Genomic DNA, 5,156 nt, shown 5'->3' on the forward strand with positions numbered 1-5,156 from the left:
GGAAAGTGGATGTGTGGTGGTGTATCATAGTGGTTGTCAGGTTTTCAGCCTTCAGAGAACGCTTTCCATCCTAGTGGGTTTGTCAAGGAACACTTGTGCATTGCAGAAGATTCTAGGGCATCTTCTTAGATGCACACTTCATTCACTCTTGGTCCTCACAATTAGCCACTGTGAACTGAAAATGCCGCATTCCCCCGAGGCTGAACATTGCAGAGACATATTTTATCTAGCAAAGGTAGCATCCAATGATGATTAATATTTGGCAGATGACAGCTTATAAGATTTCAATATTTGCAGCCTGCCAAGCAAGCAAGAGAATTGAACAAAGGTCTGATTGTAAGGTTTTCAAAAAACTCACATACAAAATGCTGGTTTTAATTTTGAATGTAACATTGCTCATTCAAATGATGAATTTGGAATATTCCTTTCAGTTCTAATTTCAAGCACTGTCTGGATACCCTGAAGGTAGAGATGGGTGGATCTATCCTTTCAGTTTGCCAGGCTTTCCAATCTTAACTTCAGTTTGCCCTATTTGTGCATTATTTACACTTAAATAATAATAATCACAAAAACTTTTAAATGTGGGTTTCTCCTGAGCAGTTTTGTACACATTTTGGTTGCTTTAGGCACAACTGACTATGGTGTCCTTCTCAAATGACTCAACGGGATGGGTGTTGCAGTTAATGCACTAGGACTGGTTCCACTCCTTGCTGCAAGGTTGCTACCAGGAGACTGTATTAGGAGACTGTTGCCTGGATCCATAGCCAAGGACTTACTCGGTCTCCTGTGCTATTCAGTGTCTATATGAAACCATAGGAGCCAGTCAGCCAGGGATTTGGAGCCCAGTGTCATCAGTATGCCGATAACACACAGCTCTGTCTCTCCATTCCATTTGAATCAGGAGAGGCTGTGAAGGCATTGGACCAGTGCCTGGAAGCCGTAATGGACTGGATGAGGGCCAATAAACTGAAGCTGAATCTTGATAAGATGGAGGTGCCAGGGGTGGCCAGTTCTCCTGTCAGGAAATTAGGATAATGACCTGCTCTGGAAGACTTTGCATTTCCCATGAAGAAAAAGCTGGTTGTCTTAAGAGTACTCCATGATACAAATCTATCATTGGAGCCCCAAGCAACTTCTGTGGCTGTGAGTTCTTCTGTCTAGCTTAGGCCTCTGCAGTCCACTCGAGTGACCTCCTATCTGGGCTTCATGAGCTGCCCTTGAAGATAGTCTGAAATATGTAGCAAGTGCCACCTGAGGTCCTTTGGAGAGAAAGGCGGGATAGACATTGCTAAATAAATGGTGCAGAATTTGGCTGCAAGTTTGGTGAGTAGGGCAGTCAAATGGGACCACGTTTCACCAATGCTGAAAGCACTGAACTGGCTGCCAGTGAACTGCCACCCCTAATTCAAGGTGTCGGCGCTAGCATACAAAGTCCTAAATGGCTTCAGACGAAAGTGATTAAAAGATTACCACACCCAGTATCACCCATTTCAGGTGCTTAGCAGGGCAGACCCTGTTCATCAGGAGTGGCAAACTGGATCTGGCAAGCAGGCTGCCCTATGAGCCAAGTTTGACTGGTGGGTGGAGCCAATGAACTATCAATCACCTGACATCACAGTGACTTCAGATGACTCATTTTTAACTAAGTGGTTTGAAATCAAACCATGTTGGCACAACACCCATATCACAAATGATCAGCTGAAGGTTAAAAAAAACAAAAACCCAACTCTAAATAATATACACATAGTTTCAAGCAATAATATACACATAGTTTCAAGCAGTAATATACCGGTACATGTTTTTGCCAGCATTTTCGTAAGTTATTTTCACTAACTTTATTTTTATTTGTTTTTTGGTCAATGTTTCCCCTGATATAAGCAGTTTACTAAAAATGCTTGTTGGAGAAATCCATCACAGAATTCGGAGAAGTGCAAATTTCAAAGGCTATCTATAATTTAGTTTGTTTATTGGTTCGGGAAGTTCGAATTAAGTAGGTTCGAATTCAAATGCAGATTGAATACTTTTATCCCTTAACCCATCTTAAAGTAACCATTGACAAGTCCTGGATCCAAATGAATTTTAATCTTCAAGGCCTCTGATTTTCCCAGGCAAATACTTTAAGATGTTTCCCCAATATCATCACCACTATTATAATCTCAGATTAATAGCTTTCAGCAGCTTCATTTATTTACTGGCACAGAATATCAATGAGAATCCATAGTGTAGGGGATAGAAGCCTGCTTTAGTGCTCCTGCTTCCACTGAGTTGTGCGGAATACACTGTGGGAAGGTCTTGCATTGAACTTTCTGCCACTCTTGCAAGGGAAGGCACAAAAGAAAATGTCTTGCATGTTAATCATTTCTGAAGCCTTGTAATTGTTTTCTGATGAAAGCTGGAGCTGGTGTGATAGTTCTCCAAAGACAGTAAATGACTTTTTCCTATTGTCTTCTTCACAGGCGTGAAGCACAGAGAAAAGAGCACTGAATTTCCCATAAGAGCACTAAAGGTGAAATTTATACTTGCACAGAGTCCTGTGTATCACTTAAATGACACTTAAAGCACATATTAAAGGATAAATCCTGCCTTCACCTCCTCCCAACAGCAGTCAGGAATCTCAGGCTGTAGAGCTAATGGGTTTCAGCTGCACCAGCACGAGGAGTCTGGGGAGACATTGTTGGCATTGACAAAACTCTGTGAAACTACACTATAGGTGGACATAATATCAGTGGCGGCTGGTGCCCACTGGAACTTACAGGGCAAAAATCAGAGAGGCCAACAGTAAATAAAGCCAGAGTCAACTAATCCTAGTTTTGTCCCCACCTACCTCCCTGTTGTTCAACAGGGGGGCAAAACTGTATCTAAGCAGGAGGAAGGTAATAGACAAGCAGGGACACTCCATGGACTGGTTGTAAGTAAGAAGGCAGGCAGGTGGGAACCAGCTGAGGACAGACCCCCATATGCCCTGACGGGCCAGCCTCTACTGCATATATTACAGACCTTGGAAGGGGATTGAAGATTTGTTCGAAAATGTAACGTCCAAGTCTACAGGGCTCTGTAATATATGCAGTGGAGGCTGGTCCATTAGGGGGTCTGTTCCTGCACTCATCTAGGTTTAAAGATGTTGCAGAGACTCATTTCCTAGCTCTGTTGCCATTGCACAGGTGGTGGTGGTGAAGAGGAGACCTCCATTCCTTCTTTCCTTCTTCCTTCCTGTTTGCTTCCACCAGAGCAAGCAAAGCAAGTAAATGAGTAGGAGAGAAGGATAAGTGGATCTGGAGGGTCATTAGTGGGAAGGAGATAAGGTGTTTGTGCAAGATATCCGGGGTCAGAGGCTAACAGGTCGAGAAGATCCCTCTATTAAGTGCTGAGCCAAACGTTCTACAATGAGAACTGAAAATAGGGAGTACTTTGGAAGGTGAAAGGCACTGGCGGAGGAAGAGAAGCGCGGGGGGAGCGCACTGCCCCTGACAATGCGATCCCCGGGGTGCCATCGCAGTTGTCCCCCCACCCGCGCTGGGTGCCCTGCCCCTGCAGGTGGCGCACCATGCCCCTGCAGCAGCGCACCATGCCCCTGGGACGTGTGCCACACCCCTGCAAGTGGTGCGCCATGCCCCCGGGATGCGCACCAGCCCGCCCCCGCCTGCTCTCCATCCCCGATGCCAGAGCATGAAGCTCCACCACCGGTGAAAGGGATGAGACTAAAGTGTGCTACTTTTTCCCTCTCTGTTCCATTTTCACCACTTGTTCAATGCAGCAGTGTTTTTTGTTGTTGTTTATGTTTGGGACCCAGAATGCCCCATGAAAAGCACTGTGGCATCCATGTTGCCTCATTCCTGGGGGGAATTAGCTGAATTTAAAAGTGGAAAAATGAGAATTTAACAAATTCACCCATCCCTAAATTTTGTGGTTCACAAAGGGTCAACAAGACAAACCAATATAGTGGCATTGGAACAAAGTCTCCCAAATGCAAATAGGAACATTCCTGTGGAGAGAGAGAGATAGGAACGTGCCTGGATATACAGTGTGACAGGGCCATAATCCTGTTTTGATACTCTCAGTACATTCAGCAAGATGGTTTTATTCTGGTCCTATTTTTATAGCATTCTGGTCTAGAATAAGCACCATTAATGCAGCTCTGGTTCAGAAGTAGTATACGGGCAATATTCCCAGACTGTAGAAAGAAAATGAAATTCGGGCTCATTATTACTATTATTAGTTTATTTTATTATTATTCCCTATGAAGGAAGTGTAATCAGATGAGATGGCACATTCACCATCCAAAGCAAAAGCATTTTGATCTACCCAGGCAATGTATTTGATAGCAATGGCAGGACAAAAAAAGGAAGAATTACATTGGGTATGTGTGTGGATGTGCTGCGGTACAGAAGAAGAACTAAGAGGTTAACCGACTGAAGCTCAAAAGGCTGCTATAAATACAGAGAGCTACACTGCCAGGTTCCGAAGGGAACTTTATTTAATGTCTGATGGAAAGAGTGAATCCTGTGAGTTGTCAGAGGAGATGAAATGGGAAAAAGTGAAAGTCAAGATCCCTTTATGACAAGCAGGTGCAAAGGGCTGGGGAGCTGGACATATGAATTTCTCAGGTGTCTATAGAGGTTTTGTTGTCATTTTTTGGTCCGAGCACAAAGTACATTTCCTCCTTCACCACAGAGTGATCACACAACCGGCTCCCACCCACCTGAGACTGTAAGAAGAGGGACAGATTTCAGAAATGAAAAGGGAGGTTTCCTGACACTCCTGAGATTTAGCAAAGACTCTCCTCCCTGGAAGAGAGGGGAGTGGTTGTGGGCGGGAGACCGAGCTCCGCCCCTGGTAGGGGGCATTAGCCCCCTCCCCTCCTACCTGGCTGGCGCCCACGCCCACCGGAGGTGGCCAACCAGGTGCCTCTGGGGGGCGTGTGTAGCAGCTTAATGCTGTGGTGCCAGCTCCGCCTCCTCCTCAGGGGCTCGGGTGGCGGTTAGGCATTGGATTCATGTGTTGTGCTGTGTCAAGGGCTAGGTGTGGCCATCGCCTATGCTATCTACCGTGGGTTATTCCGTTAAAGGAATCTGGCGGCCGTGTATTCCGTCCGATGCCTGCTTGGCGGGAGGCCATGGCACGACCCTCGGTGACATCAGGGGGTGAGCCTATAGTTG

The 5,156-nt window shown here is 45.5% G+C and overlaps 1 long non-coding RNA gene across 1 annotated transcript; it reads left to right on the forward strand.

Moving 5' to 3' along the window:
* Positions 1-1,631: 1,631 nt before the first annotated feature.
* LOC309533584 lies at positions 1,632-4,763 on the forward strand. The gene is made up of 3 exons (XR_014220307.1): positions 1,632-1,704; positions 2,457-2,506; positions 4,672-4,763. It is a non-coding gene; the product is annotated as an uncharacterized lncRNA (long non-coding RNA).
* Positions 4,764-5,156: the final 393 nt, after the last annotated feature.

Source organism: Podarcis vaucheri (assembly GCF_965113315.1).
Source record: "Podarcis vaucheri genome assembly, chromosome: 5".
Taxonomy (NCBI): domain Eukaryota; kingdom Metazoa; phylum Chordata; class Lepidosauria; order Squamata; family Lacertidae; genus Podarcis; species Podarcis vaucheri.